Here is a 12,145-nt window from a genome sequence, read left to right as displayed (position 1 = left end):
CTGTAAAATACTGTATTTGTCCTTGCGAAGTGCCTCAAAAATAGAAACATACCAGATATTTGTTCACATTTAACATTTGTTAATCCTAACAATAATTTCAAATTATTTTCCTGCTGGAGAGAGAGAAAAAAAATATGAATATTAAATATACTTATGTGAAAGACGCTCGGACACCACAAAGGCTAATAACTACATGAAAATAGGTAGTTAGAAAGACTCTTGCAAGAAGACTTAGTGTCAAACTACAAATTTATGTTGTCTTGATACGATTCATGAAGATACACCCTTTCCTTGTGGATCTCCTAAGGTGTATGCGTGAGGAATGATCTACTGCTTTGGCTCTTACAAAGAGGAAAAAGAGACTGAAGATTAAAATATAGACTGAAAAATAAAATATCATGATACATTACTGTTTATATGATCCAGTAAAGAAGTTTAAACTACCCTGTAGAATATTGCCTTACTCTAACTCTTTATGTTCCTCTGGAAATATAACAAGCACTTAGCATAGTTTAAGGCACCGTGATAGAGCGTCTGTCAAATCTACACCTATTGATGTAATATGAGCACTAGCAGAGAAATAAGCATTTCACAGTATCCCTGAATAAAATAATCTCTGACAATTGGCAGGGTGCCATTTTTTTAAAAATATAGTTGTCCCAGTTGTTTTTTTCAACAACTGTGGCACTTAAAAGAACAATAAGGTTGAAAACAAACAATTTTTTTTTTTAAGTCCTGCAAATCCTAAATTGAGGTAGTAATTATTTATGTAATTTCAAGATAACCCTTGATATTTTTCCACTTCTGTGTTTTTTCTGCTGCTCCATACATAGAAATCACTCTTCTATAGTGTAGTCATACTGCCTTTCTGTGATGATGTAAAAATAAGGGGATTAGTGCTTTAGTTTGGATGAGGTGTGCATTTCCAAAAAGATCCTCTTGTGAATCCTAATTAACCATGCTTTGGTTGCATCGCAGAGCAGCCTAGGAATGAGCAAACTTTATTCTTCTTGGTTGAAACTAAACCAGAAGATGTGGTCCAACCATCAGTTGCATTTAGTATGGATTGCAAGTCCTCAGCACCAACTCTGCAAATCCGCTTCTGTTGGGTTGCATCCGAGGAAACATAGGAGGTTTCCAGCAGTTTCATTTAATTCTCAGTGAAGAAACATACCCTAACAGTTCTTGAAGGCTGTTTTTTTCTTTAGCCAGCACTTACGGTTTTTTTGAAAGCTGTAAGTTTGCACAAAATTGGCTGTTCGTTATTTTTCTTAAAGAAAACATTCCTTACAAAGTGAGAAGAGGCAGTTCATCTCAAGTAGACTACAGCCAGCTTTTATATACATAACCAAAAAGACTTTAAACATTCCTTCTGCATTTCCTAAGAGTTATCATTTTGGTCACCCTGTTGGTATCTTTGCATGCAAGACAAGTTAATTTCCTAAGAGTTACCATTAACACTTGGTAGAATTTGAAATAGCAATGTCAGGATGGTGTGTGACGTTCCTTGAACTGGATGTTAAGGGCCGAGGAAGAAACAAGCAGAAAGACGGGCAAGCAGAAGACCATTTTCAGTCTGGTTTTCCTCTTTGGAAGAGCCACAGAAGTGGATTGCTTCTCCTGCATACCTTAGGAGATCCACAAGGAACTGCAATGTCTTCAAGAAATTTATATGGGCACGAGCATGGCCCTGTTTTGATAAAGACAGTAGTATTTTGATGCAAAAAAATGAAGTGGAAACAAAAGCTGAAATTTGTGCTTTGAATACCTCTGCTTATTTTTGCAACTGATTTAATGTAAACTGTGTAAAGAAATACACTGTGTGATTTTTTTTTTTTTAATTGAGGAAATACAGTGTTTCTCAGCTGACCTTCCAGTTCTTGCAAAAAGAGCAAAGTATATGTTTCCTTTAAATTTGAAAGTCATTTTGATTTTTGATGTGTCTAGCAAACAAATCTAAGAGGAGGGGATCTGGGGAACTTTGAACTATGTTCATCTGAATATGATGGTAATCAGTAGAAAGTGTAAATTTAAATTTTTATGTTTTAAAAAAGTGCTTTGTATTGGTTTAACTCTGATCCCTTTATAGGTTTCAGCTGGAATTTGGATCTTGACAAGTTTTTTACCCAAATGCATCACATTGAATGCTTGTTTCTCATAATACAAGTCATATTTCAGTGACAGTTACATCAGTTAAAAAAATAATACTTTAGATAAGGAATTGTGAGAATAGAAAAATAGTTAACTTTGTCCAGTTTTGTATGTTTTGGGAGGATAAATATTTTAAACATAAAGTATTTCAGCCAATGTGAAAAACAGTAAAGTAATGCTATAATTTGAAATCCTACCACAAATTAATTCCCTGTTTAACTCCTAGGAGAAACGGGAGAGGCTGTAGGAAAGACTAAAAACTATGGCCTGAAAGTTTAAGGAAAAGAAATAAAAAATACTGAAATAGAACCTTCCCTATTCCACCCTCCTTGTGTTGATCCGTACTTGCTACTTGTACTCTTCAGGTTAGGTGAGTACAGCCTGGATACCTTCAGTGGTCACAACAACGCGTTGCCAACCAGCACGCATCTGGTTTGTTTGGTTTTCATAATTTCTATCCAGAAAACTAAACTGAAGTCTGCGCAGCTCTGCCTCCTATGTGATAAAGAAAAACTCAACCGCCGCCTTTGTGTTAGCTCTGATGTTCATTGAGTGTTTTCCTGAGCTGATGCAACCCACCCAAGAAAACCCCTTTTCTTGCTGGGTGAGTTGAATCTGCTAAATGGAAGGTTCAACACCAGCGCAGAGGTATCGCTGGGAGAATTTAACTGGATGTGTGGGGAGCGGATCAAGAAAATTGTAAGAAACGAGTTCTCTCCCTTTTCAGAGTGACAAGCTTGGAGTGTGGCTTGCTGTTTCACGCAATTGCACCCTATGTTATTAGTGACTGAGTGAAGGGCCTGGTGGATGGAATTACAGCTGTATGGTCTTGCTTTCTCCATCCTTATCTTTTTGATTTTGCTCCTTTGGGCAGCTCTAATAGCACAGCCTCGGTCAGGACTCAAGTTCATTCAAGAATTTAGAGTCCATCTGATATAAACAACTCATACTGGCCGTAACAAGTGTTTTGATGATATAGTTTATAGCAGTTTGAGTAAAACAAATTGTTCTAGCCAAAATATTTTCTGTGTCTACACTTGGGATTTTGATAACAAAAATAGCACAAAATGTCATTGGTAGGTGTGCTGCCAAAAGCTGCTAGCCTGCATTTGTCCTCAGATCATCTCTTTTTGCTGCATAATAGATTACGTCTATTGGAAATACCTTCTTCTATAACTTTGGTTTCTTCTTTCTAGTCTGAGCTCTCATACCTAACCACTGCTTATCCTCTGCAAAAGTATAGAAACGAGGAGGAACAAAGAGCCTGTGGAGGTGTGTGTTTCAATGCTGAAGTTTATAAATGAATCTAAATGACATGGGCCTCCTTCCACAGAGTTACTTAAGTACTTTGAAACAAAACACTCCCTTCCAAATGGTATCAGTAGTCCACATTACTTACAGGTGTAACAGGAGTTTCCATATTAACCCCTCAGTCACCTACCAGCACAAATGTACCTGCCAAGAGAAAATTAGGACAAGGAGTCATTTACTGTTTTCCAATGACAAAAAAAATCATGCGTGGGCTTCTCAGCCCCACTCGTATTTAACATCTCTTAGAAATGTTCATCAGAGTTTTAAAAACTTGCTTACCTATGTAGTCTTACCACATGTTGTGGGTAGTTAAAAACTCTTCTGTGGCCAAAGTAAGCCTTACAAGTAGCTGACTGAAGGAGGACATTCAGCGTTTCAGCTTGCAACGGCACTAGCCGGGCCTTTCGTGCCGCTTAGGCCCTTTAGTCCTAACAACTGCTGGAATTTGCAGCGAAGACAAGGAAGCCTTTAATTGAAACAGCTCCCAAGTATGGGCAACTAATGGATCTTCAAAGAGATGCTATGCTCTGCAAAAGCAACTGAAGGAGTTTTGAAGAGATTTCAGAGTTTGATTACACAATGGTGATACTCCCGTTGCAGGCTGAATGGAAGTCTAGCTTGATCTGATTAGCAAAAAACTGGAACGTGAGGACAAAACTGACGGTGGTGAGATGCTTTGGGAGGCTCTGTTATTTAGCAAACATGGCCAACTCAAAACTCCAAAGAGAGACCGGTATAACAGGAGAGGTTAATCACCCCCTTTTTTTCTAAACCTAAATTAAAATCTATTTCTGAAAGTTGGTGAAAATTGTGCTAATGTATCAGTGGAGCATTAGATTCATAAATTTGTCTATTTTTAGAGGATCAGTATCATTCCAGTTTACAACCATACTTGGATTGTTTTGGTTATCAAACTATAAGAAGTTGCGTGGTAAAAAATAAGAAAACTGCTAGAAATATTTCCTAAAGAACAGCTGTAAAAAATATGTCGAGACTGGTTAGTAGCTGAGAAGGAGGATTTTTTTTTTTTTAGTAGGTCACAAGTGTTTAATTTGGAGTGACATGTATGCCAATTTATGTTTGCGGATGAAATACACTTACAGATTGAATCAGCATATACTTAATGCTTTATTTTGTTAAGTCATTTTAGAGTTTATATGGTGAAGTAATCAACAAGAATGTTTATCAACATTATAAAGTCTTTTAAAATAGATTATATGTTAATAAAATGTGTGAATAATTCTGTAGGATGTTATTTTTTTAGGAGATGTGTGAAGAGAAGCTTGATTAATATTTATAAAATTAGTAAGCAAAAGATGTGATGAGTGGCTCTTGAGAGCTATAATTTACTAACATTGACACCCACCTATTTTTCCCCACCCTTAACTTATGTCTCAGTACTTACAAGACTTGAGTATTGGTGGTATTATGGTAGTAACCCCAATGTTAGGGTTTAGTACTTCCATACAATAACTCTGTTTTCTCCAATTAATTAATTTAAATTCTGACTTAGCATCCTGACAATCTTTATTAAAACGAGTGGACCTAAATAAAGGTTAAAATCAAGCAGACACGTGTTGAAAATACTGGAACAAGTAGTGAGAGAAAAATAGGAGAGTACACGTAGTTGTGCAAGTAAATACAGCAATTGTTGGTTATTTTTGGCAAGAGGTGGGGAAGCATGTGATGTCCAGTTGTAGCTGTAGCCGAGGGTTTATCTTGGGGCTAACTATAGGCAAACAGTAATTCCTTTTTCACCCCACATCAGCTGAATACTATTTTGGGTCAAGAATGCTGTTTGTAGAAGTTGACCAGTCCTACCACCAACCACTAATATTTAAGTGATGTATAATATTAGGGGCATGTTGTTAATGAGGGTGTATCCTGTTATTTTGTCAAGAGTTGAGCAAGGCAAAATGCTGAACTGTAATGTGGGCCACAAAATGGTCATTACGTTTGCTCCGTCCTGTTACTTGCAGAGCAAGAGGTGTGTTTGATAGTATCTGGCTAATGTGGCAGGGACTGCTCGTCCGGGAAAGATGGCAGACCAGATCTAGGAAGCTGGTGCTTCACAGTTATTTTTCAGGGCCGGGTAAGGGAGTCTCTTCATCTTACAAAGCAAGAGCACTCATGTAAACCAGTTTGGAGTTCATGTGTTCATTCTCACATAGTCATCTTCTAAGTCTTGGGAGTCAGGTCTTTTCCCTGACGACAGTTTCCTCATCATGCATCATCATTATGTATCTGTGAATGTTATGGGAGTTGCTGGCTAACGAGATGGGGAAGAAGAGTGCCATTTGGTGTTTGAGCTTTAGGTTTGCTGTCACTATTAAGGGTTTTGCAGGTGCTTCTTGGGGAGCTCTCAGAAAGCAAGAGGTTGCCTTCCTCCAGGGAGGCCCACGGCGGGCAGAGGAGAGTTAGCGGTAGGAGCATCTCAAGTGGTCCTCACACAGCTTCCCGGCGGAACCGGCACGTAGCGGTGAAGGGGCAGAGGGTCCTGCCTTTGCTCCGCCGCTAAGCTGCTGCTAGGGGAGAGGATGGCCACACACGTGCCTCGCCTCATCGGCGCGACAGGGCAGGACAAGCGCCAGGTGTTACTTACAGCGCCGGCGCCCGGCTTTGTCCGAGCCAGGGCAGCTCTGACCGGTGGAGGAGTTTCGTTTATGCGCGTAGGGGGCTGAGAGAGGGCTCGGGGCGGCTGCGGGCTCGCCGCGCTCGGGAGAGGGGAGGCAGTGGAGGGCGGTGGCGTGGGGCGGCTCCCGGCTGCGGCGGGCGTCGCACGGCGGGGCCGGGCGGGGGCGCTGCCGCTGAGGCGCCGGGCCGGGGCGGGGGGCGGGAGGGCTCCGCAGGCTGAGCCCCGCAGGCTGGGCGCGGGGCCGGTGCACGCCGGAGCGGGGCCTCGGTGCGGCGCGGCCCGCAGGTCCCCTCCGCGGCGCTCGGCGGGGGCTCGTCTCGCCGCTCCGGGGCGATGGGCGGCGGCGGGCGCCTCTAGGCCGCCGCGGGCAGGGCAGCGGCGGAGGCGGGCAGAGGCGGAGGAGGCGGCGGCCGGGGGCGGGCTGGGTCCCTCCCCGGGAAGATGAGGCGGAGGCCCGGGCCGCCGAGCGGGCTGAGCTGGGGCTCTTTCCTCCCAGCCGCCAGGACAAGATGGCAGCGGCCGAGGCGGTGGCGGCAGGAGCGGCGGGCGTGAAGGGCTGAGCCCGGCCGAAGCGGCGCTTCCCCGTGGCGTTCCCGGACATGCCCAGGGCGGCGGCGGCACCAGCTCCACCTCGGACGCCAGTGCGGCCCGATCCGTGAAGGTGAGCGGCCGGGAGAGGAGCGGGGCCGTCCCCGGCGGGCGGAGAGGGGCGCTGCCTCCGTCTCCTTCCCGCGAGGGGCTCCGGGGCGAAGGGCCGGGGCCGACCTTGCCCCCCGCCCCGAGGCGCGGCGGCGGCTGTTGCCCACCGCGTAGGCTCGGTGCGCCGCTGCCCTTGCCGAAGCCCGGCGGCGGGGAGCGGGCAGCGCCGCTTCCCCTTCCCGTCGCCCTCGTCGGCGCCTGTTCCGCCGCGTCCCCGAAGTTTCCCCTTCCCCGGCTTGGGGAAGCGCCTGTCTCCGAGCCTGCCGGCGCGGCCCCGGCTGCCGGGCGAGGCCGCCGCCGCTCGGCGGGGGGAGGCGTGGCGGCCCGCCTCGCCCGTTACCGGCCGCGGGGCGGCGGCGGGGCCGGGCGGGCTCCGGCGGTGCCCCGCTCTTCTCCCGGGCGCGCCGCGGCCGCCTCCTCCTTGTATGGTGCGTTCGGGCCGCCCGGCCGGCGGCAGCCGCCTCCCCCGCGCCGCGCGGGGGGTACCGCGGGTGGCGCCCGGGCGCGGCGGCGGCTCCTCCCGTTACGGGTCCTGCTCTCGGCTGCCTGCGCCGCGGTGGCTCCTCGTAGCCCCGGCGGGACCCGGCCGCAGTCCCTCGCCCTGAACGTCGAGAAGAGACCCGTGGGCTGCCCGCCTCTGCGCTGTGGGGGAAGTTGGTGCTGGGGCGGGGGGAGCAAATGGTGCTGAGGGGCCGGTATAAATAAAAACAACTGGAAAGGAAGTTGGCGCTTTAAAATTTGGTCAGTTCCCAAGAGCTAGTTCTGTAAAAACGGAGGGGTTATTGCTGGTGGCTTTAACGTAATGATTGCAGCAGAGATTGTGCTGGGGTTGTTCTGGTTCTTGATTCATCGTGGTATCAATTGTAACACTGGCAGATGTGTTTAACGCTGTAGGAAATAGTGATTTTTCTTAATATAAATTTTTATGTTTACTAAGCCCTCAATTGTCAGTGTTATGTGCTTACATAATTTTATATATATATCTTTCTTTTGAGGCTATACTTTTGTTACTAACTGTTGCGTCTGACTTAAAATGTCAGTGCCAAAAGCTGCGATGGTTTCCTTTTTTGTTAACTTGCTAAGTTGTTTTGAGCTCCCAGGCTTGCCTTCCCAGGAATTATGTGGTGCTCTCATGTTTTTGCATCTTCCTGCTTGCGTATAGCCTTGTTTATTTCAGATACTTTATATCTCTAAATCGTGGGAAAACGTGTTATTAAAATGAGAGACAAATATATTAAGTACAGCTGTAGTTGTTGATAACAATGCATATTTCTGTGATGATTCCCCCCCCAGTATTACCTCCCATTACATCATTTGCAAAAAGTCCGTGCTCTCGAGAGCAGGACCCTTCACACAAGGTAGAAAAGCTTGGCTGGACTGTGAAGATGTGCTTTCTGACATAACAATAATTTTGTAACAGAGTTAATTTGTTAAAGGTTTCTATAAACTAAGTTTTAAATTCACCCAGTAACTGTCTAGTAAGCGTGGTAGCCAGTGAAGAGATTAATGAAGTATCTGGAAAATAGGGCAAGACTGTATTACGAAGTGGCATGGTGAGATCGCAGATAAATAGAGCAAGGTGTTAACGTGGACTTACCAGGAGAAAACCCATACAGCGGTGACTGCTTTATCTGTGCTGCCGCAAGCCATTTATGGTAGCGCATGGTGAGGTGATGTTTATAATCATGTAAAACAGGAATTAGGTAGAGTTTTCATTTAATGTACTTATTACCAGGGGCTTCTGTTGGAGTGCGGGTTCTGCTGCTTGCTCAGGGTGTGGCATCGGTTGTGCTTGTAAATTATTTTTTCATAGATACGTTTGGGTATATGCTCTAATTTGGGTTGTGGTGGTGGTGCGTGGCTGTCTGGGTTTGAGGATACTTTGTAATCAGAGAGATTCCATCAGCTGGAATAAAGTTTCATTAAAAAATTGCTCAGGAAACTGCCCCTGACCTGGAGTCTCTGCTGGTGCCTGAGATTTTTCTTTGTTTCAGGTTTTTTGCGTTTGCATGTTTCCTCCCTCCTATCTTTCAAACAACTACCTACAGAAACAGGGAAATGAGAACGGCTCCTGCATAACGAGACGGCGGAGACAAAGACAGGGTGTGGGGAGGAAGAGTGAGCTTTCAACTCCTCTTGCAGAAGCTGACACAACTGATAGAAATGTTAGAATTTGTGTGTGCTGCTTTTCTTGTGGTGGGCTTCAATTTATAGCAGTTGTTTCAAAACGTTGTTTTGGAGGTGATTTTTTCAGGAAGCATCTGTCAGATTGATTGTGTCCGTTAAAGCGGATGGGAGGCTGAGCAGCACTTCTAGAGGCAGAGTGTTAGCTTACCAGCTCCTGGGTAGAACAGAATTAACTATGCTTAATTCTCGTGAAAATCCCACCCTAAACATGTAGGAATGTCTGCCTGTGCTTCTCCAAGCTTGTGGGTTTAGGGATGTACCTCTCTGTACTATTTCAAGGGATTGCATGCTTCTTGGTTTTAGAATAGTTCTCTTTTTAACAGTATGTATTCTTTTTCTTGTAGTTTCCATTCTGCCAGTATGCTGATTATAGCAACAAAGATTCTTTTGACAAACCAGTGCATTTTGAAACAGGAATTTTCTTGTTGGCTTTCTTATGTGTGAGTGGGGGAAGAAGAGCATTGCTAATGGGTGCAGCACTGTCATTTGAGGCTGAACATGTATTTCAGAGGAATGTTAAATACAGAAGGAAAGCTACTTTTAGTTGAGCTAAATTTTGTTATTGCAATGTGAGGTATTGTGGCATGCATACAACTGCTGTGCGCATACAGAATAGTTACTGTAGGCAGTATTGCTTTCTGCACAGAACTTTGTGGAAAAAAGCAGAACATCTATGCTTTTTTTTTTTTTTTTTAGAAAAGCCTTAGCTTCACTGAATACATAACTATTTCCATCCATATGCAGAAGTGTTACAGCTGAGGTAAACTGCTCTAGTGACTAACAGAAGTATGAATCAGGTAGAGCAGGCCTGGTAATCAACTGGTGATACTCCATCGAGGGAAGAAGAAATGTGGAAGTAGGATGTCCTCGTGGTGATACCAGCGCTCCTCAGTTACGCATTCACTTTTGAATTTTGTGAAATAGTATCCACCTTTCATACCTTGAAAAAGCTTGTTTGTACCTTTTTGTGTTTGCTGAGTTTCTTCAATTCCCTGATGATGTTATGGTGTGATTACAGGAGAATTTCACAAGTCTTGGCATGGGATTAATTTGATGACGAAAACATCCTTAGCACTTCTTCCCTGAAACTGTGAAGCTCCTGTAGATGGGTGATGTAAACTCACAGCTGGTCAAATACTTACTTTCAGCTGATCTAACTATTAAATTTTCTTGCCTTTGAAAATAAGGGAAGTAAGAGTTGAGCTCGATGCTGGGGGAGCTTTTACTGAGTTAATGTCTCTGTTCCTGAGTCATTGAAATATGAGTTTTCTTCAGATCTCTTGACTGAAAATCTGAGATGGAGTGGAACATAATGTATTACTTTCAACCCAGGTCTTGGAAGAAAAGATCATTGTTCGGGTGAAGTATGAGATGGATCTTTGGGTATCTGAAACTATTTCATGCACAACCCAACCAGAGTTCTGAAACTAAATATGAAGAAATTAGCAAGGATGAGCACTGAGCATGTTAGAGATGGCTGATGAGCGTGCTGTGCACCTTACCTTGTGATGTTGTTAACTATATTTAAAACAACTTTCGATAGCTAGTGGTATGAAATGGGTTACCTTTTCTGACTTCTACAGGCAGTGAACACCCTGTATTTGACCTGAAATAACCTATAATGAAGCATAATGCCTGGAAAATCCTGTTACCTGTGCTTGGCTTTCCCCACCCCCTCTATAGACCATTTTAATTTAGCATCTCTATCTCTTTTACAGATTTCTAGAGAGATTGAAGCTCTGTTTCTCTTCAGAGCACTAGCTTTTGAGTGACAGGTGAACAGAGGAACAATATGCAATTGTGAAAGTGGGTTTTAGTCTGTGACTTTATTTGATAGCGTAGTGTTTCCTATGGGGTACGTACTTTCTTTTTTTCTTCCCCCCCTTAATTATTCAGTTGTTTTATTTCAATATAGTGAATGTTGGAAAAGATGGCAAGAATTGGTGTGAGTCTTTTTAGATGCAGTTTGGGGATAATGTTTGTACAGTTTATAGTATTTTTTTCACATTATGTTACTGTGGGTTTTTTTTTCATATAGTGTCTTAATGTTCCACTTCAATTTTGAGAGTGGGTAACTTTCTGACAAAATGACATTAATCTCCAGCGTAGCAATTTTGCTTGAAAATGGAAGAAAAGCCAAATAACTGGTGTGTGTTTTAGGCAAGTCAATTCAAGTAGTTTAGTTTTGATTTTTTTTCTTATTCAGTGACTTGAAATCAGTTTAATTTCAAAATGTCTCTCCCTGTGTTATTCATTTTACATATCTAATCATCCCAGCTCTATGTAAACTTTTTTTTCAGCTTGCATTTTCAGGAAAAATTAGAAAATATTCCTTTTTCAAACTATGGCCTTTTCTCCAGCTCTATTGTGCCCTACAATATTTGGGTATAACAGGATGAAGCCTAGAAAAATGTTAAGTTCAAGTTCTAAACCACAGCAATAAAATAAGACCCAGTGAAATATCCAAAGATAAAACAGATATAAGAAATATTTTCATCTATTTTTAGTATGACCAAAGCTATAGCAACTATCTCAATATTTAAAAAGTAATTGGATTCTTATGGACAGAGAATTATTATTGCACGTGATGAGTGACATTCCCGTCAAAAAAACTATTTTTAAAATCAGTAATCTTAAACTCGTGACTCTTTCCATTCTTGCTAAATTAATTTAACCCTTCTAGAAAACTCTTCTAGTGCTTTTTAAAGCATGTTACAAATTAAATATTAGTGCTTTTCATGTAAAAAGTCAGCTATTGTCAAATGAAAATCCCTTCATATTTGTATAAGCATTACTTGCTGAATATGTACAGCACCAGAGTAACTACCCATTCAGAACAAGCAGTGGATAATTTGGGGACAAGAAAGCTCAGGTCCTAATACCTGTGCAGAGTCCCATTAATGTCCTTGTTAAAATAGATGGGAGATGCCCACAGCTGGGAGATGCTCACAGCCACTTTCCCTGTCAGAAACTGCTCTGTAATCCTCCCACCTGAGTGTCTGTTACCCTTCTCTGCGCTGGAGGCTGTGCTCCTTTAGGTTACTGCACTGTATTGTCCTGCAGCCGGTTTTACGTGACCGGGACACTTAACTTCCAAGGCATGAGATTGGCAGGAACTTAAATTGCTGGGTGAGACAAGATTTTTATCACAAAGCTGAAGCT

The 12,145-nt window shown here is 43.4% G+C and overlaps 1 protein-coding gene across 4 annotated transcripts in view; it reads left to right on the top strand.

The window, feature by feature from the left end:
• Positions 1-12,145, top strand: part of HIPK3 (homeodomain interacting protein kinase 3) — a 111,935-nt gene that overhangs the window by 30,394 nt on the left and 69,396 nt on the right. For 3 of the 4 annotated variants that reach the window (XM_075755258.1, XM_075755257.1, XM_075755254.1), the window contains exon 1: positions 6,618-6,758. The exons of the other annotated variant lie outside the window; for it this stretch is intronic. The gene's annotated coding sequence lies outside the window, so the exon portion shown is untranslated. Of the gene's footprint in view, positions 1-6,617; positions 6,759-12,145 lie in introns of those variants that run through there. 4 annotated transcript variants of the gene reach the window in all.

The sequence above is a fragment of the Balearica regulorum genome, chromosome 5, assembly GCF_011004875.1.
Source record: "Balearica regulorum gibbericeps isolate bBalReg1 chromosome 5, bBalReg1.pri, whole genome shotgun sequence".
In the NCBI taxonomy this organism is placed as follows: Eukaryota; Metazoa; Chordata; class Aves; order Gruiformes; family Gruidae; genus Balearica; species Balearica regulorum.
The sequence above is the reverse complement of the archived record's forward strand: the minus strand, read 5'-3'. Positions and strand labels throughout refer to the sequence as shown.